Source organism: Octopus bimaculoides, unplaced genomic scaffold, assembly GCF_046866305.1.
Source record: "Octopus bimaculoides isolate indiv1 unplaced genomic scaffold, ASM4686630v1 contig39, whole genome shotgun sequence".
Taxonomy (NCBI): Eukaryota; Metazoa; Mollusca; class Cephalopoda; order Octopoda; family Octopodidae; genus Octopus; species Octopus bimaculoides.
The window spans coordinates 275,673-299,047 of record NW_028315289.1 but is presented as its reverse complement, the minus strand read 5'-3'; the positions used below and the strand labels follow the sequence as shown (position 1 = coordinate 299,047).

The following is a 23,375-nucleotide window of genomic DNA, read 5'->3' as shown; positions in this document are numbered from 1 at the left end:
GTCGTTAAAGTGTGCAATGTATAGGTAGTAGTATATGATGTGAATGATTAGTAAGTGTTGTTGCCAGCGTTTAACTGTTCAGCACTGTGAAGGTGAACGATAATTTGTTTTTTATAGAAAGATCGCTAAGATGGCACTGTGAAGATGAAAGATAATGTCTTTTTACCGAAGGATTGCCAAGTTATATACAAAGTGAAAGAAAGAAAAATACATTCTAAAAAATGAAAATGATTTAGTATAAGTTTATAGAATAAATAGATTAAAATTTACTGTATAGTTGTTTGCGGCCATATCACGTTGAAAGCAACGGTTCTCGTCAGATCACCGAAGTTAAGCAACATCGAGCCTAGTTAGTACTTAGATGGGTGACCGCTTGGGAACCCTAGGTGCTGTAAGCATTCTTTTTCTTTTTAATTTACACAAGCTGTAAATTTTAACAAGCATTAAAACAGCGGATTCAATTTATTTTCATCAGGACTTATTCTTTGTAAGCCTGGCACTTATTATATCGTCCACTTTTTGCCGAACCGCTAAGTTACAGGGACGTATACACACCACCATCGGTTGTCATGCGATGTTGGGGAACAGACACAAACATATACACGCACATACATGCATACATATATATATATATATATATATATATATATATATATATATATATATATATATATATATATATACACATGTATACACATGTATACGACGGGCTTCTTTCAGTTTCCGTGTACCAAAACCACTCATAAGGCTTTGGTTGTCCCGAGACTATAGTAGAAGACACTTGCCCAAGGTGCCACGCAGTGGGACTGAACCCGGAACCATGTGGTTGGAAAAGTTAAGCATCCCAACGGGCATCATCTGGCACCTCGGTAAGGCGAGTTGCAAACAATGACTAAAAGTTCGTGCTTAGTGGTCCAGTCCCTACAAACATATCGAATGCCAGAGGTTGAAAGAGATAGTTCACTGCCAGTTCACAGAACAAGCATATGAATTTTTTTAGAAACTAACGCAACTATTATCTCCCTTTATAGAGTCACAGAATATGCAAATCGTTTGAATTATGGGAGAGAATGCTTTACACTATTTGTTCCTGTTCTCTCAGGTTGATGGTTGTTCAACAGTGAACATGACATGAAAGCTATTTTCAATATCTTCACGGGAAAACTTTTCAGCTGCACGATCATCACTGTCAACAAGTTTCATGGATAAGTAGTAGTCTTACAAGAGGTTCCCACCCGCTGAATTTTGGTTAATCTGCGTATGCTTTCTGTATTTCATATTGAAAGTAAATCGAATCCACTTTCTTTTATCATATTACATTGTCAAAATTCAATTTGTTTAAATTAATTTTTAAAAAAATGTTAAAAGAAGCCAAAAAAATGCTTACAGCACCTAGGGTTCCCAAGCGGTCACCCATCTAAGTACTAACTAGGCTCGATGTTGCTTAACTTCGGTGATCGGACGAGAACCGGTGTTTTCAACGTGATATGGCCGTAAACATCAGAGAAGTAAATTTTAATGTATTTATTCTATAATATCATACTAAAGCAATTTTATTTTTCAGAACATTTGATTTCTTTCAATTTATATAGAAATTGAGGCTTTAACATTTATTTTTTTGCAACTTAAAAGCGAAAAATACGGCCGCACATATATTCATTATTTCTCATTTGCGCGATCAGTATCAATGCTGGGTATAATCTGTAAATAAATTGGTGCTATTTTATATCCGACCCAATGGATATAACGGTCGTATAACGTCATTACACCGGCATATAATAACATTGTTTCGAAAGCACTGGCGCACAAAATGTGAATTGTTTTCTGGTAAAGATGAACGTGTATAACGGGTGCCAAGCAAATAAAAACTTAAATGACCGTAAGAATGAGAAGGAAAATAGGGAAAGTTCATAAGTCGTTAAAGTGTGCAATGTATAGGTAGTAGTATATGATGTGAATGATTAGTAAGTGTTGTTGCCAGCGTTTAACTGTTCAGCACTGTGAAGGTGAACGATAATTTGTTTTTTATAGAAAGATCGCTAAGATGGCACTGTGAAGATGAAAGGTAAATGTCTTTTTACCGAAGGATTGCCAAGTTATATACAAAGTGAAAGAAAGAAAAATACATTCTAAAAAATGAAAATGATTTAGTATAAGTTTATAGAATAAATAGATTAAAATTTACTGTATAAATGTTTACGGCCATATCACGTTGAAAGCACCGGTTCTCGTCCGATCACCTAAGTTAAGCAAAATCGAGCCTAGTTAGTACTTAGATGGGTGACCGCTTGGGAACCCTAGGTGCTGTAAGCATTCTTTTTCTTTTTAATTTACACAAGCTGTAAATTTTAACAAGCATTAAAGCAGCGGATTCAATTTATTTTCATCAGGACTTATTCTTTGTAAGCCTAGCACTTATTATATCGTCCACTTTTTGCCGAACCGCTAAGTTACAGGGACGTATACACACCACCATCGGTTGTCATGCGATGTTGGGGAACAGACACAAACATATACACGCACATACATACATATATATATATATATATATATATATATATATATATATATATATATATATATATATATATATATATATATATACACATGTATACACATGTATTCGACGGGCTTCTTTCAGTTTCCGTCTACCAAAACCACTCATAAGGCTTTGGTCGTCCCGAGACTATAGTAGAAGACACTTGCCCAAGGTACCACGCAGTGGGACTGAACCCGGAACCATGTGGTTGGAAAAGTTAAGCATCCCAACGTGCATCATCTGGCACCTCGGTAAGGCGAGCTGCAAACAATGACTAAAAGTTCGTGCTTAGTTATCCAGTCCCTACAAACATATCGAATGCCAGAGGTTGAAAGAGATAGTTCACTGCCAGTTCCCAGAACAAGCATATGAATTTTTTTAGAAACTAACGCAACTATTATCTCCCTTTATAGAGTCACAGAATATGCAAATCGTTTGAATTATGGGAGAGAATGCTTTACACTATTTGTTCCTGTTCTCTCAGGTTGATGGTTGTTCAACAGTGAACATGACATGAAAGCTATTTTCAATATCTTCACGGGAAAACTTTTCAGCTGCACGATCATCACTGTCAACAAGTTTCATGGATAAGTAGTAGTCTTACAAGAGGTTCCCACCCGCTGAATTTTGGTTAATCTACGTATGCTGTCTGTATTTCATATTGAAAGTAAATCGAATCCACTTTCTTTTATCATATTATATTGTCAAAATTCAATTTTTTTAAATTAATTAAAAAAAAAATTTTAAAAGAAGCAAAAAAAATGCTTACAGCACCTAGGGTTCCCAAGCGGTCACCCATCTAAGTACTAACTAGGCTCGATGTTACTTAACTTCGGTGATCGGACGAGAACCGGTGTTTTCAACGTGATATGGCCGTAAACATTAGAGTAGCAAATTTTAATATATTTATTCTATATACTGATACTATCACAATTTTGATTTTTAGAACATTTGATTTCTTTCAATTTATATAGAAATTGAGGCTTTAACATTTATTTTTTTGCAGCTGAAAAGCGAAAAATACGGCCGCACATATATTCATTATTTCTCATTTGCGCGATCAGTATCAATGCTGGGTATAATCTGTAAATAAATTGGTGCTATTTTATATCCGACCCAATGGATATAACGGTCGTATAACGTCATTACACCGGCATATAATAACATTGTTTCGAAAGCACTGGCGCACAAAATGTGAATTGTTTTCTGGTAAAGATGAACGTGTATAACGGGTGCCAAGCAAATAAAAACTTAAATGACCGTAAGAGTGAGAAGGAAAATAGGGAAAGTTAATAAGTCGTTAAAGTGTGCAATGTATAGGTAGTAGTATATGATGTGAATGATTAGTAAGTGTTGTTGCCAGCGTTTAACTGTTCAGCACTGTGAAGGTGAACGATAATTTGTTTTTTATAGAAATATCGCTAAGATGGCACTGTGAAGATGAAAGATAATGTCTTTTTACCGAAGGATTGCCAAGTTATATACAAAGTGAAAGAAAGAAAAATACATTCTAAAAAATGAAAATGATTTAGTATAAGTTTATAGAATAAATAGATTAAAATTTACTGTATAGTTGATTACGGCCATATCACGTTGAAAGCACCGGTTCTCGTCCGATCACCGAAGTTAAGCAACATCGAGCCTAGTTAGTACTTAGATGGGTGACCGCTTGGGAACCCTAGGTGCTGTAAGCATTCTTTTTCTTTTTAATTTACACAAGCTGTAAATTTTAACAAGCATTAAAACAGCGGATTCAATTTATTTTCATCAGGACTTATTCTTTGTAAGCCTGGCACTTATTATATCGTCCACTTTTTGCCGAACCGCTAAGTTACAGGGACGTATACACACCACCATCGGTTGTCATGCGATGTTGGGGAACAGACACAAACATATACACGCACATACATACATACATATATATATATATATATATATATATATATATATATATATATATATATACACATGTATACACATGTATACGACGGGCTTCTTTCAGTTTCCGTGTACCAAAACCACTCATAAGGCTTTGGTTGTCCCGAGACTATAGTAGAAGACACTTGCCCAAGGTGCCACGCAGTGGGACTGAACCCGGAACCATGTGGTTGGAAAAGTTAAGCATCCCAACGGGCATCATCTGGCACCTCGGTAAGGCGAACTGCAAACAATGACTAAAAGTTCGTGCTTAGTGGTCCAGTCCCTACAAACATATCGAATGCCAGAGGTTGAAAGAGATAGTTCACTGCCAGTTCCCAGAACAAGCATATGAATTTTTTTAGAAACTAACGCAACTATTATCTCCCTTTATAGAGTCACAGAATATGCAAATCGTTTGAATTATGGGAGAGAATGCTTTACACTATTTGTTCCTGTTCTCTCAGGTTGATGGTTGTTCAACAGTGAACATGACATGAAAGCTATTTTCAATATCTTCACGGGAAAACTTTTCAGCTGCACGATCATCACTGTCAACAAGTTTCATGGATAAGTAGTAGTCTTACAAGAGGTTCCCACCCGCTGAATTTTGGTTAATCTGCGTATGCTGTCTGTATTTCATATTGAAAGTAAATCGAATCCACTTTCTTTTATCATATTATATTGTCAAAATTCAATTTGTTTAAATTAATTAAAAAAAAAATTTTAAAAGAAGCAAAAAAAATGCTTACAGCACCTAGGGTTCCCAAGCGGTCACCCATCTAAGTACTAACTAGGCTCGATGTTGCTTAACTTCGGTGATCGGACGAGAACCGGTGTTTTCAACGTGATATGGCCGTAAACATTAGAGTAGCAAATTTTAATATATTTATTCTATATACTGATACTATCACAATTTTGTTTTTTAGAACATTTGATTTCTTTCAATTTATATAGAAATTGAGGCTTTAACATTTATTTTTTTGCAGCTGAAAAGCGAAAAATACGGCCGCACATATATTCATTATTTCTCATTTGCTGGGTATAATCTGTAAATAAATTGGTGCTATTTTATATCCGACCCAATGGATATAACGGTCGTATAACGTCATTACACCGGCATATAATAACATTGTTTCGAAAGCACTGGCGCACAAAATGTGAATTGTTTTCTGGTAAAGATGAACGTGTATAACGGGTGCCAAGCAAATAAAAACTTAAATGACCGTAAGAATGAGAAGGAAAATAGGGAAAGTTCATAAGTCGTTAAAGTGTGCAATGTATAGGTAGTAGTATATGATGTGAATGATTAGTAAGTGTTGTTGCCAGCGTTTAACTGTTCAGCACTGTGAAGGTGAACGATAATTTGTTTTTTATAGAAAGATCGCTAAGATGGCACTGTGAAGATGAAAGATAATGTCTTTTTACCGAAGGATTGCCAAGTTATATACAAAGTGAAAGAAAGAAAAATACATTCTAAAAAATGAAAATGATTTAGTATAAGTTTATAGAATAAATAGATTAAAATTTACTGTATAGTTGTTTACGGCCATATCACGTTGAAAGCAACGGTTCTCGTCAGATCACCGAAGTTAAGCAACATCGAGCCTAGTTAGTACTTAGATGGGTGACCGCTTGGGAACCCTAGGTGCTGTAAGCATTCTTTTTCTTTTTAATTTACACAAGCTGTAAATTTTAACAAGCATTAAAACAGCGGATTCAATTTATTTTCATCAGGACTTATTCTTTGTAAGCCTGGCACTTATTATATCGTCCACTTTTTGCCGAACCGCTAAGTTACAGGGACGTATACACACCACCATCGGTTGTCATGCGATGTTGGGGAACAGACACAAACATATACACGCACATACATGCATACATATATATATATATATATATATATATATATATATATATATATATATATATATATATATATATACACATGTATACACATGTATACGACGGGCTTCTTTCAGTTTCCGTGTACCAAAACCACTCATAAGGCTTTGGTTGTCCCGAGACTATAGTAGAAGACACTTGCCCAAGGTGCCACGCAGTGGGACTGAACCCGGAACCATGTGGTTGGAAAAGTTAAGCATCCCAACGGGCATCATCTGGCACCTCGGTAAGGCGAGTTGCAAACAATGACTAAAAGTTCGTGCTTAGTGGTCCAGTCCCTACAAACATATCGAATGCCAGAGGTTGAAAGAGATAGTTCACTGCCAGTTCACAGAACAAGCATATGAATTTTTTTAGAAACTAACGCAACTATTATCTCCCTTTATAGAGTCACAGAATATGCAAATCGTTTGAATTATGGGAGAGAATGCTTTACACTATTTGTTCCTGTTCTCTCAGGTTGATGGTTGTTCAACAGTGAACATGACATGAAAGCTATTTTCAATATCTTCACGGGAAAACTTTTCAGCTGCACGATCATCACTGTCAACAAGTTTCATGGATAAGTAGTAGTCTTACAAGAGGTTCCCACCCGCTGAATTTTGGTTAATCTGCGTATGCTTTCTGTATTTCATATTGAAAGTAAATCGAATCCACTTTCTTTTATCATATTACATTGTCAAAATTCAATTTGTTTAAATTAATTTTTAAAAAAATGTTAAAAGAAGCCAAAAAAATGCTTACAGCACCTAGGGTTCCCAAGCGGTCACCCATCTAAGTACTAACTAGGCTCGATGTTGCTTAACTTCGGTGATCGGACGAGAACCGGTGTTTTCAACGTGATATGGCCGTAAACATCAGAGAAGTAAATTTTAATGTATTTATTCTATAATATCATACTAAAGCAATTTTATTTTTCAGAACATTTGATTTCTTTCAATTTATATAGAAATTGAGGCTTTAACATTTATTTTTTTGCAACTTAAAAGCGAAAAATACGGCCGCACATATATTCATTATTTCTCATTTGCGCGATCAGTATCAATGCTGGGTATAATCTGTAAATAAATTGGTGCTATTTTATATCCGACCCAATGGATATAACGGTCGTATAACGTCATTACACCGGCATATAATAACATTGTTTCGAAAGCACTGGCGCACAAAATGTGAATTGTTTTCTGGTAAAGATGAACGTGTATAACGGGTGCCAAGCAAATAAAAACTTAAATGACCGTAAGAGTGAGAAGGAAAATAGGGAAAGTTCATAAGTCGTTAAAGTGTGCAATGTATAGGTAGTAGTATATGATGTGAATGATTAGTAAGTGTTGTTGCCAGCGTTTAACTGTTCAGCACTGTGAAGGTGAACGATAATTTGTTTTTTATAGAAAGATCGCTAAGATGGCACTGTGAAGATGAAAGATAATGTCTTTTTACCGAAGGATTGCCAAGTTATATACAAAGTGAAAGAAAGAAAAATACATTCTAAAAAATGAAAATGATTTAGTATAAGTTTATAGAATAAATAGATTAAAATTTACTGTATAGATGTTTACGGCCATATCACGTTGAAAGCACCGGTTCTCGTCCGATCACCGAAGTTAAGCAACATCGAGCCTAGTTAGTACTTAGATGGGTGACCGCTTGGGAACCCTAGGTGCTGTAAGCATTCTTTTTCTTTTTAATTTACACAAGCTGTAAATTTTTACAAGCATTAAAACAGCGGATTCAATTTATTTTCATCAGGACTTATTCTTTGTAAGCCTGGCACTTATTATATCGTCCACTTTTTGCCGAACCGCTAAGTTACAGGGACGTAGACACACCACCATCGGTTGTCATGCGATGTTGGGGAACAGACACAAACATATACACGCACATACATATATATATATATATATATATATATATACACATGTATACACATGTATACGACGGGCTTCTTTCAGTTTCCGTCTACCAAAACCACTCATAAGGCTTTGGTCGTCCCGAGACTATAGTAGAAGACACTTGCCCAAGGTGCCACGCAGTGGGACTGAACCCGGAACCATGTGGTTGGAAAAGTTAAGCATCCCAACGGGCATCATCTGGCACCTCGGTAAGGCGAGCTGCAAACAATGACTAAAAGTTCGTGCTTAGTGGTCCAGTCCCTACAAACATATCGAATGCCAGAGGTTGAAAGAGATAGTTCACTGCCAGTTCCCAGAACAAGCATATGAATTTTTTTAGAAACTAACGCAACTATTATCTCCCTTTATAGAGTCACAGAATATGCAAATCGTTTGAATTATGGGAGAGAATGCTTTACACTATTTGTTCCTGTTCTCTGAGGTTGATGGTTGTTCAACAGTGAACATGACATGAAAGCTATTTTCAATATCTTCACGGGAAAACTTTTCAGCTGCACGATCATCACTGTCAACAAGTTTCATGGATAAGTAGTAGTCTTACAAGAGGTTCCCACCCGCTGAATTTTGGTTAATCTGCGTATGCTGTCTGTATTTCATATTGAAAGTAAATCGAATCCACTTTCTTTTATCATATTATATTGTCAAAATTCAATTTGTTTAAATTAATTTTTAAAAAAATGTTAAAAGAAGCCAAAAAAATGCTTACAGCACCTAGGGTTCCCAAGCGGTCACCCATCTAAGTACTAACTAGGCTCGATGTTGCTTAACTTCGGTGATCGGACGAGAACCGGTGTTTTCAACGTGATATGGCCGTAAACATTAGAGTAGCAAATTTTAATATATTTATTCTATATACTGATACTATCACAATTTTGTTTTTTAGAACATTTGATTTCTTTCAATTTATATAGAAATTGAGGCTTTAACATTTATTTTTTTGCAGCTGAAAAGCGAAAAATACAGCCGCACATATATTCATTATTTCTCATTTGCGCGATCAGTATCAATGCTGGGTATAATCTGTAAATAAATTGGTGCTATTTTATATCCGACCCAATGGATATAACGGTCGTATAACGTCATTACACCGGCATATAATAACATTGTTTCGAAAGCACTGGCGCACAAAATGTGAATTGTTTTCTGGTAAAGATGAACGTGTATAACGTGTGCCAAGCAAATAAAAACTTAAATGACCGTAAGAGTGAGAAGGAAAATAGGGAAAGTTCATAAGTCGTTAAAGTGTGCAATGTATAGGTAGTAGTATATGATGTGAATGATTAGTAAGTGTTGTTGCCAGCGTTTAACTGCTCAGCACTGTGAAGGTGAACGATAATTTGTTTTTTATAGAAAGATCGCTAAGATGGCACTGTGAAGATGAAAGATAATGTCTTTTTACCGAAGGATTGCCAAGTTATATACAAAGTGAAAGAAAGAAAAATACATTCTAAAAAATGAAAATGATTTAGTATAAGTTTATAGAATAAATAGATTAAAATTTACTGTATAGATGTTTACGGCCATATCACGTTGAAAGCACCGGTTCTCGTCCGATCACCGAAGTTAAGCAACATCGAGCCTAGTTAGTACTTAGATGGGTGACCGCTTGGGAACCCTAGGTGTTGTAAGCATTCTTTTTCTTTTTAATTTACACAAGCTGTAAATTTTTACAAGCATTAAAACAGCGGATTCAATTTATTTTCATCAGGACTTATTCTTTGTAAGCCTGGCACTTATTATATCGTCCACTTTTTGCCGAACCGCTAAGTTACAGGGACGTATACACACCACCATCGGTTGTCATGCGATGTTGGGAACAGACACAAACATATACACGCACATACATATATACATATATATATATATATATATATATATATATATGTATATATATATATACACATGTATACACATGTATACGACGGGCTTCTTTCAGTTTCCGTCTACCAAAACCACTCATAAGGCTTTGGTCGTCCCGAGACTATAGTAGAAGACACTTGCCCAAGTTGCCACGCAGTGGGACTGAACCCGGAACCATGTGGTTGGAAAAGTTAAGCATCCCAACGGGCATCATCTGGCACCTCGGTAAGGCGAGCTGCAAACAATGACTAAAAGTTCGTGCTTAGTGGTCCAGTCCCTACAAACATATCGAATGCCAGAGGTTGAAAGAGATAGTTCACTGCCAGTTCCCAGAACAAGCATATGAATTTTTTAAGAAACTAACGCAACTATTATCTCCCTTTATAGAGTCACAGAATATGCAAATCGTTTGAATTATGGGAGAGAATGCTTTACACTATTTGTTCCTGTTCTCTCAGGTTGATGGTTGTTCAACAGTGAACATGACATGAAAGCTATTTTCAATATCTTCACGGGTAAACTTTTCAGCTGCACGATCATCACTGTCAACAAGTTTCATGGATAAGTAGTAGTCTTACAAGAGGTTCCCACCCGCTGAATTTTGGTTAATCTGCGTATGCTTTCTGTATTTCATATTGAAAGTAAATCGAATCCACTTTCTTTTATCATATTACATTGTCAAAATTCAATTTGTTTAAATTAATTTTTAAAAAAATTTTAAAAGAAGCAAAAAAAATGCTTACAGCACCTAGGGTTCCCAAGCGGTCACCCATCTAAGTACTAACTAGGCTCAATGTTGCTTAACTTCGGTGATCGGACGAGAACCGGTGTTTTCAACGTGATATGGCCGTAAACATCAGTGAAGTAAATTTTAATGTATTTATTCTATAATATCATACTAAAGCAATTTTATTTTTCAGAACATTTGATTTCTTTCAATTTATATAGAAATTGAGGCTTTAACATTTATTTTTTTGCAACTTAAAAGCGAAAAATACGGCCGCACATATATTCATTATTTCTCATTTGCGCGATCAGTATCAATGCTGGGTATAATCTGTAAATAAATTGGTGCTATTTTATATCCGACCCAATGGATATAACGGTCGTATAACGTCATTACACCGGCATATAATAACATTGTTTCGAAAGCACTGGCGCACAAAATGTGAATTGTTTTCTGGTAAAGATGAACGTGTATAACGGGTGCCAAGCAAATAAAAACTTAAATGACCGTAAGAGTGAGAAGGAAAATAGGGAAAGTTCATAAGTCGTTAAAGTGTGCAATGTATAGGTAGTAGTATATGATGTGAATGATTAGTAAGTGTTGTTGCCAGCGTTTAACTGTTCAGCACTGTGAAGGTGAACGATAATTTGTTTTTTATAGAAAGATCGCTAAGATGGCACTGTGAAGATGAAAGATAATGTCTTTTTACCGAAGGATTGCCAAGTTATATACAAAGTGAAAGAAAGAAAAATACATTCTAAAAAATGAAAATGATTTAGTATAAGTTTATAGAATAAATAGATTAAAATTTACCGTATAGATGTTTACGGCCATATCACGTTGAAAGCACCGGTTCTCGTCCGATCACCGAAGTTAAGCAACATCGAGCCTAGTTAGTACTTAGATGGGTGACCGCTTGGGAACCCTAGGTGCTGTAAGCATCCTTTTTCTTTTTAATTTACACAAGCTGTAAATTTTAACAAGCATTAAAACAGCGGATTCAATTTATTTTCATCAGGACTTATTCTTTGTAAGCCTGGCACTTATTATATCGTCCACTTTTTGCCGAACCGCTAAGTTACAGGGACGTATACACACCACCATCGGTTGTCATGCGATGTTGGGGAACAGACACAAACATATACACGCACATATATACATATATATATATATATATATATATATATATATATATATATATATATACACATGTATACACATGTATACGACGGGCTTCTTTCAGTTTCCGTCTACCAAAACCACTCATAAGGCTTTGGTCGTCCCGAGACTATAGTAGAAGACACTTGCCCAAGGTGCCACGCAGTGGGACTGAACCCGGAACCATGTGGTTGGAAAAGTTAAGCATCCCAACGGGCATCATCTGGCACCTCGGTAAGGCGAGCTGCAAACAATGACTAAAAGTTCGTGCTTAGTGGTCCAGTCCCTACAAACATATCGAATGCCAGAGGTTGAAAGAGATAGTTCACTGCCAGTTCCCAGAACAAGCATATGAATTTTTTTAGAAACTAACGCAACTATTATCTCCCTTTATAGAGTCACAGAATATGCAAATCGTTTGAATTATGGGAGAGAATGCTTTACACTATTTGTTCCTGTTCTCTCAGGTTGATGGTTGTTCAACAGTGAACATGACATGAAAGCTATTTTCAATATCTTCACGGGAAAACTTTTCAGCTGCACGATCATCACTGTCAACAAGTTTCATGGATAAGTAGTAGTCTTACAAGAGGTTCCCACCCGCTGAATTTTGGTTAATCTGCGTATGCTTTCTGTATTTCATATTGAAAGTAAATCGAATCCACTTTCTTTTATCATATTACATTGTCAAAATTCAATTTGTTTAAATTAATTTTTAAAAAATTTTTAAAAGAAGCAAAAAAAATGCTTACAGCACCTAGGGTTCCCAAGCGATCACCCATCTAAGTACTAACTAGGCTCGATGTTGCTTAACTTCGGTGATCGGACGAGAACCGGTGTTTTCAACGTGATATGGCCGTAAACATCAGTGAAGTAAATTTTAATGTATTTATTCTATAATATCATACTAAAGCAATTTTATTTTTCAGAACATTTGATTTCTTTCAATTTATATAGAAATTGAGGCTTTAACATTTATTTTTTGCAACTTAAAAGCGAAAAATACGGCCGCACATATATTCATTATTTCTCATTTGCGCGATCAGTATCAATGCTGGGTATAATCTGTAAATAAATTGGTGCTATTTTATATCCGACCCAATGGATATAACGGTCGTATAACGTCATTACACCGGCATATAATAACATTGTTTCGAAAGCACTGGCGCACAAAATGTGAATTGTTTTCTGGTAAAGATGAACGTGTATAACGGGTGCCAAGCAAATAAAAACTTAAATGACCGTAAGAGTGAGAAGGAAAATAGGGAAAGTTCATAAGTCGTTAAAGTGTGCAATGTATAGGTAGTAGTATATGATGTGAATGATTAGTAAGTGTTGTTGCCAGCGTTTAACTGTTCAGCACTGTGAAGGTGAACGATAATTTGTTTTTTATAGAAAGATCGCTAAGATGGCACTGTGAAGATGAAAGATAATGTCTTTTTACCGAAGGATTGCCAAGTTATATACAAAGTGAAAGAAAGAAAAATACATTCTAAAAAATGAAAATAATTTTGTATAAGTTTATAGAATAAATAGATTAAAATTTACCGTATAGATGTTTACGGCCATATCACGTTGAAAGCACCGGTTCTCGTCCGATCACCGAAGTTAAGCAACATCGAGCCTAGTTAGTACTTAGATGGGTGACCGCTTGGGAACCCTAGGTGCTGTAAGCATCCTTTTTCTTTTTAATTTACACAAGCTGTAAATTTTAACAAGCATTAAAACAGCGGATTCAATTTATTTTCATCAGGACTTATTCTTTGTAAGCCTGGCACTTATTATATCGTCCACTTTTTGCCGAACCGCTAAGTTACAGGGACGTATACACACCACCATCGGTTGTCATGCGATGTTGGGGAACAGACACAAACATATACACGCACATATATACATATATATATATATATATATATATATATATATATATATATATATACACATGTATACACATGTATACGACGGGCTTCTTTCAGTTTCCGTCTACCAAAACCACTCATAAGGCTTTGGTCGTCCCGAGACTATAGTAGAAGACACTTGCCCAAGGTGCCACGCAGTGGGACTGAACCCGGAACCATGTGGTTGGAAAAGTTAAGCATCCCAACGGGCATCATCTGGCACCTCGGTAAGGCGAGCTGCAAACAATGACTAAAAGTTCGTGCTTAGTGGTCCAGTCCCTACAAACATATCGAATGCCAGAGGTTGAAAGAGATAGTTCACTGCCAGTTCCCAGAACAAGCATATGAATTTTTTTAGAAACTAACGCAACTATTATCTCCCTTTATAGAGTCACAGAATATGCAAATCGTTTGAATTATGGGAGAGAATGCTTTACACTATTTGTTCCTGTTCTCTCAGGTTGATGGTTGTTCAACAGTGAACATGACATGAAAGCTATTTTCAATATCTTCACGGGAAAACTTTTCAGCTGCACGATCATCACTGTCAACAAGTTTCATGGATAAGTAGTAGTCTTACAAGAGGTTCCCACCCGCTGAATTTTGGTTAATCTGCGTATGCTGTCTGTATTTCATATTGAAAGTAAATCGAATCCACTTTCTTTTATCATATTACATTGTCAAAATTCAATTTGTTTAAATTAATTTTTAAAAAAGTTTTAAAAGAAGCAAAAAGAATGCTTACAGCACCTAGGGTTCCCAAGCGGTCACCCATCTAAGTACTAACTAGGCTCGATGTTGCTTAACTTCGGTGATCGGACGAGAACCGGTGTTTTCAACGTGATATGGCCGTAAACATCAGAGAAGTAAATTTTAATGTATATATTCTATAATATCATACTAAAGCAATTTTATTTTTCAGAACATTTGATTTCTTTCAATTTATATAGAAATTGAGGCTTTAACATTTATTTTTTTGCAACTTAAAAGCGAAAAATACGGCCGCACATATATTCATTATTTCTCATTTGCGCGATCAGTATCAATGCTGGGTATAATCTGTAAATAAATTGGTGCTATTTTATATCCGACCCAATGGATATAACGGTCGTATAACGTCATTACACCGGCATATAATAACATTGTTTCGAAAGCACTGGCGCACAAAATGTGAATTGTTTTCTGGTAAAGATGAACGTGTATAACGGGTGCCAAGCAAATAAAAACTTAATTGACCGTAAGAGTGAGAAGGAAAATAGGGAAAGTTCATAAGTCGTTAAAGTGTGCAATGTATAGGTAGTAGTATATGATGTGAATGATTAGTAAGTGTTGTTGCCAGCGTTTAACTGCTCAGCACTGTGAAGGTGAACGATAATTTGTTTTTTATAGAAAGATCGCTAAGATGGCACTGTGAAGATGAAAGATAATGTCTTTTTACCGAAGGATTGCCAAGTTATATACAAAGTGAAAGAAAGATAAATACATTCTAAAAAATGAAAATGATTTAGTATAAGTTTATAGAATAAATAGATTAAAATTTACTGTATAGATGTTTACGGCCATATCACGTTGAAAGCACCGGTTCTCGTCCGATCACCGAAGTTAAGCAACATCGAGCCTAGTTAGTACTTAGATGGGTGACCGCTTGGGAACCCTAGGTGTTGTAAGCATTCTTTTTCTTTTTAATTTACACAAGCTGTAAATTTTTACAAGCATTAAAACAGCGGATTCAATTTATTTTCATCAGGACTTATTCTTTGTAAGCCTGGCACTTATTATATCGTCCACTTTTTGCCGAACCGCTAAGTTACAGGGACGTATACACACCACCATCGGTTGTCATGCGATGTTGGGGAACAGACACAAACATATACACGCACATACATATATACATATATATATATATATATATATATATATATATGTATATATATATATACACATGTATACACATGTATACGACGGGCTTCTTTCAGTTTCCGTCTACCAAAACCACTCATAAGGTTTTGGTCGTCCCGAGACTATAGTAGAAGACACTTGCCCAAGGTGCCACGCAGTGGGACTGAACCCGGAACCATGTGGTTGGAAAAGTTAAGCATCCCAACGGGCATCATCTGGCACCTCGGTAAGGCGAGCTGCAAACAATGACTGAAAGTTCGTGCTTAGTGGTCCAGTCCCTACAAACATATCGAATGCCAGAGGTTGAAAGAGATAGTTCACTGCCAGTTCCCAGAACAAGCATATGAATTTTTTTAGAAACTAACGCAACTATTATCTCCCTTTATAGAGTCACAGAGTATGCAAATCGTTTGAATTATGAGAGAGAATGCTTTACACTATTTGTTCCTGTTCTCTCAGGTTGATGGTTGTTCAACAGTGAACATGACATGAAAGCTATTTTCAATATCTTCACGGGAAAACTTTTCAGCTGCACGATCATCACTGTCAACAAGTTTCATGGATACGTAGTAGTCTTACAAGAGGTTCCCACCCGCTGAATTTTGGTTAATCTGCGTATGCTTTCTGTATTTCATATTGAAAGTAAATCGAATCCACTTTCTTTTATCATATTACATTGTCAAAATTCAATTTGTTTAAATTAATTTTTAAAAAAATTTTAAAAGAAGCGAAAGAAATGCTTACAGCACCTAGGGTTCCCAAGCGGTCACCCATCTAAGTACTAACTAGGCTCGATGTTGCTTAACTTCGGTGATCGGACGAGAACCGGTGTTTTCAACGTGATATGGCCGTAAACATCAGTTAAGTAAATTTTAATGTATTTATTCTATAATATCATACTAAAGCAATTTTATTTTTCAGAACATTTGATTTCTTTCAATTTATATAGAAATTGAGGCTTTAACATTTATTTTTTTGCAACTTAAAAGCGAAAAATACGGCCGCACATATATTCATTATTTCTCATTTGCGCGATCAGTATCAATGCTGGGTATAATCTGTAAATAAATTGGTGCTATTTTATATCCGACCCAATGGATATAACGGTCGTATAACGTCATTACACCGGCATATAATAACATTGTTTCGAAAGCACTGGCGCACAAAATGTGAATTGTTTTCTGGTAAAGATGAACGTGTATAACGGGTGCCAAGCAAATAAAAACTTAAATGACCGTAAGAGTGAGAAGGAATATAGGGAAAGTTCATAAGTCGTTAAAGTGTGCAATGTATAGGTAGTAGTATATGATGTGAATGATTAGTAAGTGTTGTTGCCAGCGTTTAACTGTTCAGCACTGTGAAGGTGAACGATAATTTGTTTTTTATAGAAAGATCGCTAAGATGGCACTGTGAAGATGAAAGATAATGTCTTTTTACCGAAGGATTGCCAAGTTATATACAAAGTGAAAGAAAGAAAAATACATTCTAAAAAATGAAAATGATTTAGTATAAGTTTATAGAATAAATAGATTAAAATTTACTGTATATACATTTACGGCCATATCACGTTGAAAGCACCGGTTCTCGTCCGATCACCGAAGTTAAGCAACATCGAGCATAGTTAGTACTTAGATGGGTGACCGCTTGGGAACCCTAGGTGCTGTAAGCATTCTTTTTCTTTTTAATTTACACAAGCTGTAAATTTTAACAAGCATTAAAACAGCGGATTCAATTTATTTTCATCAGGACTTATTATTTGTAAGCCTGGCACTTATTATATCGTCCAGTTTTTGCCGAACCGCTAAGTTACAGGGACGTATACACACCACCATCGGTTGTCATGCGATGTTGGGGAACAGACACAAACATATACACGCACATACATACATATATATATATATATATATATATATATATATATATATATATATATATACACACATGTATACACATGTATACGACGGGCTTCTTTCAGTTTCCGTCTACCAAAACCACTCATAAGGCTTTGGTCGTCCCGAGACTATAGTAGAAGACACTTGCCCAAGGTGCCACGCAGTGGGACTGAACCCGGAACCATGTGGTTGGAAAAGTTAAGCATCCCAACGGGCATCATCTGGCATCTCGGTAAGGCGAGCTGCAAACAATGACTAAAAGTTCGTGCTTAGTGGTCCAGTCCCTACAAACATATCGAATGCCAGAGGTTGAAAGAGATAGTTCACTGCCAGTTCCCAGAACAAGCATATGAATTTTTTTAGAAACTAACGCAACTATTATCTCCCTTTATAGAGTCACAGAATATGCAAATCGTTTGAATTATGGGAGAGAATGCTTTACACTATTTGTTCCTGTTCTCTCAGGTTGATGGTTGTTCAACAGTGAACATGACATGAAAGCTATTTTCAATATCTTCACGGGAAAACTTTTCAGCTGCACGATCATCACTGTCAACAAGTTTCATGGATAAGTAGTAGTCTTACAAGAGGTTCCCACCCGCTGAATTTTGGTTAATCTGCGTATGCTTTCTGTATTTCATATTGAAAGTAAATCGAATCCACTTTCTTTTATCATATTACATTGTCAAAATTCAATTTGTTTAAATTAATTTTTAAAAAATTTTTAAAAGAAGCAAAAAAAATGCTTACAGCACCTAGGGTTCCCAAGCGATCACCCATCTAAGTACTAACTAGGCTCGATGTTGCTTAACTTCGGTGATCGGACGAGAACCGGTGTTTTCAACGTGATATGGCCGTAAACATCAGAGAAGTAAATTTTAATGTATTTATTCTATAATATCATACTAAAGCAATTTTATTTTTCAGAACATTTGATTTCTTTCAATTTATATAGAAATTGAGGCTTTAACATTTATTTTTTTGCAACTTAAAAGCGAAAAATACGGCCGCACATATATTCATTATTTCTCATTTGCGCGATCAGTATCAATGCTGGGTATAATCTGTAAATAAATTGGTGCTATTTTATATCCGACCCAATGGATATAACGGTCGTATAACGTCATTACACCGGCATATAATAACATTGTTTCGAAAGCACTGGCGCACAAAATGTGAATTGTTTTCTGGTAAAGATGAACGTGTATAACGGGTGCCAAGCAAATAAAAACTTAAATGACCGTAAGAGTGAGAAGGAAAATAGGGAAAGTTCATAAGTCGTTAAAGTGTGCAATGTATAGGTAGTAGTATATGATGTGAATGATTAGTAAGTGTTGTTGCCAGCGTTTAACTGTTCAGCACTGTGAAGGTGAACGATAATTTGTTTTTTATAGAAAGATCGCTAAGATGGCACTGTGAAGATGAAAGATAATGTCTTTTTACCGAAGGATTGCCAAGTTATATACAAAGTGAAAGAAAGAAAAATACATTCTAAAAAATGAAAATGATTTAGTATAAGTTTATAGAATAAATAGATTAAAATTTACCGTATAGATGTTTACGGCCATATCACGTTGAAAGCACCGGTTCTCGTCCGATCACCGAACTTAAGCAACATCGAGCCTAGTTAGTACTTAGATGGGTGACCGCTTGGGAACCCTAGGTGCTGTAAGCATCCTTTTTCTTTTTAATTTACACAAGCTGTAAATTTTAACAAGCATTAAAACAGCGGATTCAATTTATTTTCATCAGGACTTATTCTTTGTAAGCCTGGCACTTATTATATCGTCCACTTTTTGCCGAACCGCTAAGTTACAGGGACGTATACACACCACCATCGGTTGTCATGCGATGTTGGGGAACAGACACAAACATATACACGCACATATATACATATATATATATATATATATATATATATATATATATACACATGTATACACATGTATACGACGGGCTTCTTTCAGTTTCCGTCTACCAAAACCACTCATAAGGCTTTGGTCGTCCCGAGACTATAGTAGAAGACACTTGCCCAAGGTGCCACGCAGTGGGACTGAACCCGGAACCATGTGGTTGGAAAAGTTAAGCATCCCAACGGGCATCATCTGGCACCTCGGTAAGGCGAGCTGCAAACAATGACAAAAAGTTCGTGCTTAGTGGTCCAGTCCCTACAAACATATCGAATGCCAGAGGTTGAAAGAGATAGTTCACTGCCAGTTCCCAGAACAAGCATATGAATTTTTTTAGAAACTAACGCAACTATTATCTCCCTTTATAGAGTCACAGAATATGCAAATCGTTTGAATTATGGGAGAGAATGCTTTACACTATTTGTTCCTGTTCTCTCAGGTTGATGGTTGTTCAACAGTGAACATGACATGAAAGCTATTTTCAATATCTTCACGGGAAAACTTTTCAGCTGCACGATCATCACTGTCAACAAGTTTCATGGATAAGTAGTAGTCTTACAAGAGGTTCCCACCCGCTGAATTTTGGTTAATCTGCGTATGCTGTCTGTATTTCATATTGAAAGTAAATCGAATCCACTTTCTTTTATCATATTACATTGTCAAAATTCAATTTGTTTAAATTAATTTTTAAAAAAGTTTTAAAAGAAGCAAAAAGAATGCTTACAGCACCTAGGGTTCCCAAGCGGTCACCCATCTAAGTACTAACTAGGCTCGATGTTGCTTAACTTCGGTGATCGGACGAGAACCGGTGTTTTCAACGTGATATGGCCGTAAACATCAAAGAAGTAAATTTTAATGTATTTATTCTATAATATCATACTAAAGCAATTTTATTTTTCAGAACATTTGATTTCTTTCAATTTATATAGAAATTGAGGCTTTAACATTTATTTTTTTGCAACTTAAAAGCGAAAAATACGGCCGCACATATATTCATTATTTCTCATTTGCGCGATCAGTATCAATGCTGGGTATAATCTGTAAATAAATTGGTGCTATTTTATATCCGACCCAATGGATATAACGGTCGTATAACGTCATTACACCGGCATATAATAACATTGTTTCGAAAGCACTGGCGCACAAAATGTGAATTGTTTTCTGGTAAAGATGAACGTGTATAACGGGTGCCAAGCAAATAAAAACTTAATTGACCGTAAGAGTGAGAAGGAAAATAGGGAAAGTTCATAAGTCGTTAAAGTGTGCAATGTATAGGTAGTAGTATATGATGTGAATGATTAGTAAGTGTTGTTGCCAGCGTTTAACTGCTCAGCACTGTGAAGGTGAACGATAATTTGTTTTTTATAGAAAGATCGCTAAGATGGCACTGTGAAGATGAAAGATAATGTCTTTTTACCGAAGGATTGCCAAGTTATATACAAAGTGAAAGAAAGATAAATACATTCTAAAAAATGAAAATGATTTAGTATAAGTTTATAGAATAAATAGATTAAAATTTACTGTATAGATGTTTACGGCCATATCACGTTGAAAGCACCGGTTCTCGTCCGATCACCGAAGTTAAGCAACATCGAGCCTAGTTAGTACTTAGATGGGTGACCGCTTGGGAACACTAGGTGCTGTAAGCATTCTTTTTCTTTTTAATTTACACAAGCTGTAAATTTTAACAAGCATTAAAACAGCGGATTCAATTTATTTTCATCAGGACTTATTCTTTGTAAGCCTGGCACTTATTATATCGTCCACTTTTTGCCGAACCGCTAAGTTACAGGGACGTATACACACCACCATCGGTTGTCATGCGATGTTGGGGAACAGACACAAACATATACACGCACATACATACATATATATATATATATATATATATATATATATATATATACACATGTATACACATGTATACGACGGTCTTCTTTCAGTTTCCGTCTACCAAAACCACTCATAAGGCTTTGGTCGTCCCGAGACTATAGTAGAAGACACTTGCCCAAGGTGCCACGCAGTGGGACTGAACCCGGAACCATGTGGTTGGAAAAGTTAAGCATCCCAACGGGCATCATCTGGCACCTCGGTAAGGCGAGCTGCAAACAATGACTAAAAGTTCGTGCTTAGTGGTCCAGTCCCTACAAACATATCGAATGCCAGAGGTTGAAAGAGATAGTTCACTGCCAGTTCCCAGAACAAGGATATGAATTCTTTTAGAAACTAACGCAACTATTATCTCCCTTTATAGAGTCACAGAATATGCAAATCGTTTGAATTATGGGAGAGAATGCTTTACACTATTTGTTCCTGTTCTCTCAGGTTGATGGTTGTTCAACAGTGAACATGACATGAAAGCTATTTTCAATATCTTCACGGGAAAACTTTTCAGCTGCACGATCATCACTGTCAACAAGTTTCATGGATAAGTAGTAGTCTCACAAGAGGTTCCCACCCGCTGAATTTTGGTTAATCTGCGTATGCTTTCTGTATTTCATATTGAAAGTAAATCGAATCCACTTTCTTTTATCATATTACATTATCAAAATTCAATTTGTTTAAATTAATTTTTTAAAAAATGTTAAAAGAAGCAAAAAAAAATGCTTACAGCACCTAGGGTTCCCAAGCGGTCACCCATCTAAGTACTAACTAGGCTCGATGTTGATTAATTTCGGTGATCGGACGAGAACCGGTGTTTTCAACGTGATATGGCCGTAAACATCAGAGAAGTAAATTTTAATGTATTTATTCTATAATATCATACTAACGCAATTTTATTTTTCAGAACATTTGATTTCTATCAATTTATATAGAAATTGAGGCTTTAACATTTATTTTTTTGCAACTTAAAAGCGAAAAATACGGCCGCACATATATTCATTATTTCTCATTTGCGCGATCAGTATCAATGCTGGTTATAATCTGTAAATAAATTGGTGCTATTTTATATCCGACCCAATGGATATAACGGTCGTATAACGTCATTACACCGGCATATAATAACATTGTTTCGAAAGCACTGGCGCACAAAATGTGAATTGTTTTCTGGTAAAGATGAACGTGTATAACGGGTGCCAAGCAAATAAAAACTTAAATGACCGTAAGAGTGAGAAGGAAAATAGGGAAAGTTCATAAGTCGTTAAAGTGTGCAATGTATAGGTAGTAGTATATGATGTGAATGATTAGTAAGTGTTGTTGCCAGCGTTTAACTGTTCAGCACTGTGAAGGTGAACGATAATTTGTTTTTTATAGAAAGATCGCTAAGATGGCACTGTGAAGATGAAAGATAATGTCTTTTTACCGAAGGATTGCCAAGTTATATACAAAGTGAAAGAAAGAAAAATACATTCTAAAAAATGAAAATGATTTAGTATAAGTTTATAGAATAAATAGATTAAAATTTACTGTATAGATGTTTACGGCCATATCACGTTGAAAGCACCGGTTCTCGTCCGATCACCGAAGTTAAACAACATCGAGCCTAGTTAGTACTTAGATGGGTGACCGCTTGGGAACCCTAGGTGCTGTAAGCATTCTTTTTCTTTTTAATTTACACAAGCTGTAAATTTTAACAAGCATTAAAACAGCGGATTCAATTTATTTTCATCAGGACTTATTCTTTGTAAGCCTGGCACTTATTATATCGTCCACTTTTTGCCGAACCGCTAAGTTACAGGGACGTATACACACCACCATCGGTTGTCATGCGATGTTGGGGAACAGACACAAACATAAACACGCACATACATACATATAT

The 23,375-nt window shown here is 35.8% G+C and overlaps 25 non-coding genes across 25 annotated transcripts; 13 read left to right on the top strand and 12 right to left on the bottom strand.

The window, feature by feature from the left end:
* Nucleotides 1-279: 279 nt before the first annotated feature.
* Nucleotides 280-398, top strand: LOC149129663 (5S ribosomal RNA). Its single transcript, XR_016239516.1, has one exon. It is a non-coding gene; the product is annotated as a 5S ribosomal RNA (ribosomal RNA).
* A 982-nt stretch (nt 399-1,380) lies between these two features.
* Nucleotides 1,381-1,499, bottom strand: LOC149129662 (5S ribosomal RNA). Its single transcript, XR_016239559.1, has one exon. It is a non-coding gene; the product is annotated as a 5S ribosomal RNA (ribosomal RNA).
* Nucleotides 1,500-2,194: 695 nt separating this feature from the next.
* LOC149129661 (5S ribosomal RNA) lies at nt 2,195-2,313 on the top strand. The gene has a single exon (XR_016239526.1). It is a non-coding gene; the product is annotated as a 5S ribosomal RNA (ribosomal RNA).
* A 988-nt stretch (nt 2,314-3,301) lies between these two features.
* LOC149129660 (5S ribosomal RNA) lies at nt 3,302-3,420 on the bottom strand. The gene has a single exon (XR_016239320.1). It is a non-coding gene; the product is annotated as a 5S ribosomal RNA (ribosomal RNA).
* Nucleotides 3,421-4,114: 694 nt separating this feature from the next.
* On the top strand, nt 4,115-4,233 carry LOC149129659 (5S ribosomal RNA). Its single transcript, XR_016239270.1, has one exon. It is a non-coding gene; the product is annotated as a 5S ribosomal RNA (ribosomal RNA).
* Nucleotides 4,234-5,201: 968 nt separating this feature from the next.
* LOC149129658 (5S ribosomal RNA) lies at nt 5,202-5,320 on the bottom strand. Its single transcript, XR_016239558.1, has one exon. It is a non-coding gene; the product is annotated as a 5S ribosomal RNA (ribosomal RNA).
* Nucleotides 5,321-5,997: 677 nt separating this feature from the next.
* LOC149129657 (5S ribosomal RNA) lies at nt 5,998-6,116 on the top strand. Its single transcript, XR_016239481.1, has one exon. It is a non-coding gene; the product is annotated as a 5S ribosomal RNA (ribosomal RNA).
* Nucleotides 6,117-7,098: 982 nt separating this feature from the next.
* On the bottom strand, nt 7,099-7,217 carry LOC149129656 (5S ribosomal RNA). The gene has a single exon (XR_016239557.1). It is a non-coding gene; the product is annotated as a 5S ribosomal RNA (ribosomal RNA).
* A 694-nt stretch (nt 7,218-7,911) lies between these two features.
* Nucleotides 7,912-8,030, top strand: LOC149129655 (5S ribosomal RNA). Its single transcript, XR_016239820.1, has one exon. It is a non-coding gene; the product is annotated as a 5S ribosomal RNA (ribosomal RNA).
* A 940-nt stretch (nt 8,031-8,970) lies between these two features.
* Nucleotides 8,971-9,089, bottom strand: LOC149129654 (5S ribosomal RNA). Its single transcript, XR_016239556.1, has one exon. It is a non-coding gene; the product is annotated as a 5S ribosomal RNA (ribosomal RNA).
* A 694-nt stretch (nt 9,090-9,783) lies between these two features.
* On the top strand, nt 9,784-9,902 carry LOC149129653 (5S ribosomal RNA). Its single transcript, XR_016239310.1, has one exon. It is a non-coding gene; the product is annotated as a 5S ribosomal RNA (ribosomal RNA).
* A 965-nt stretch (nt 9,903-10,867) lies between these two features.
* LOC149129652 (5S ribosomal RNA) lies at nt 10,868-10,986 on the bottom strand. The gene has a single exon (XR_016239605.1). It is a non-coding gene; the product is annotated as a 5S ribosomal RNA (ribosomal RNA).
* Nucleotides 10,987-11,680: 694 nt separating this feature from the next.
* LOC149129651 (5S ribosomal RNA) lies at nt 11,681-11,799 on the top strand. Its single transcript, XR_016239818.1, has one exon. It is a non-coding gene; the product is annotated as a 5S ribosomal RNA (ribosomal RNA).
* A 962-nt stretch (nt 11,800-12,761) lies between these two features.
* LOC149129650 (5S ribosomal RNA) lies at nt 12,762-12,880 on the bottom strand. Its single transcript, XR_016239307.1, has one exon. It is a non-coding gene; the product is annotated as a 5S ribosomal RNA (ribosomal RNA).
* Nucleotides 12,881-13,573: 693 nt separating this feature from the next.
* On the top strand, nt 13,574-13,692 carry LOC149129649 (5S ribosomal RNA). The gene has a single exon (XR_016239817.1). It is a non-coding gene; the product is annotated as a 5S ribosomal RNA (ribosomal RNA).
* A 960-nt stretch (nt 13,693-14,652) lies between these two features.
* On the bottom strand, nt 14,653-14,771 carry LOC149129648 (5S ribosomal RNA). The gene has a single exon (XR_016239555.1). It is a non-coding gene; the product is annotated as a 5S ribosomal RNA (ribosomal RNA).
* Nucleotides 14,772-15,465: 694 nt separating this feature from the next.
* Nucleotides 15,466-15,584, top strand: LOC149129647 (5S ribosomal RNA). Its single transcript, XR_016239309.1, has one exon. It is a non-coding gene; the product is annotated as a 5S ribosomal RNA (ribosomal RNA).
* Nucleotides 15,585-16,550: 966 nt separating this feature from the next.
* LOC149129646 (5S ribosomal RNA) lies at nt 16,551-16,669 on the bottom strand. The gene has a single exon (XR_016239554.1). It is a non-coding gene; the product is annotated as a 5S ribosomal RNA (ribosomal RNA).
* A 694-nt stretch (nt 16,670-17,363) lies between these two features.
* LOC149129645 (5S ribosomal RNA) lies at nt 17,364-17,482 on the top strand. The gene has a single exon (XR_016239525.1). It is a non-coding gene; the product is annotated as a 5S ribosomal RNA (ribosomal RNA).
* Nucleotides 17,483-18,448: 966 nt separating this feature from the next.
* Nucleotides 18,449-18,567, bottom strand: LOC149129644 (5S ribosomal RNA). Its single transcript, XR_016239306.1, has one exon. It is a non-coding gene; the product is annotated as a 5S ribosomal RNA (ribosomal RNA).
* Nucleotides 18,568-19,261: 694 nt separating this feature from the next.
* Nucleotides 19,262-19,380, top strand: LOC149129643 (5S ribosomal RNA). Its single transcript, XR_016239459.1, has one exon. It is a non-coding gene; the product is annotated as a 5S ribosomal RNA (ribosomal RNA).
* Nucleotides 19,381-20,332: 952 nt separating this feature from the next.
* Nucleotides 20,333-20,451, bottom strand: LOC149129642 (5S ribosomal RNA). The gene has a single exon (XR_016239553.1). It is a non-coding gene; the product is annotated as a 5S ribosomal RNA (ribosomal RNA).
* Nucleotides 20,452-21,145: 694 nt separating this feature from the next.
* On the top strand, nt 21,146-21,264 carry LOC149129641 (5S ribosomal RNA). The gene has a single exon (XR_016239639.1). It is a non-coding gene; the product is annotated as a 5S ribosomal RNA (ribosomal RNA).
* Nucleotides 21,265-22,219: 955 nt separating this feature from the next.
* LOC149129640 (5S ribosomal RNA) lies at nt 22,220-22,338 on the bottom strand. The gene has a single exon (XR_016239499.1). It is a non-coding gene; the product is annotated as a 5S ribosomal RNA (ribosomal RNA).
* A 694-nt stretch (nt 22,339-23,032) lies between these two features.
* Nucleotides 23,033-23,151, top strand: LOC149129639 (5S ribosomal RNA). The gene has a single exon (XR_016240005.1). It is a non-coding gene; the product is annotated as a 5S ribosomal RNA (ribosomal RNA).
* Nucleotides 23,152-23,375: the final 224 nt, after the last annotated feature.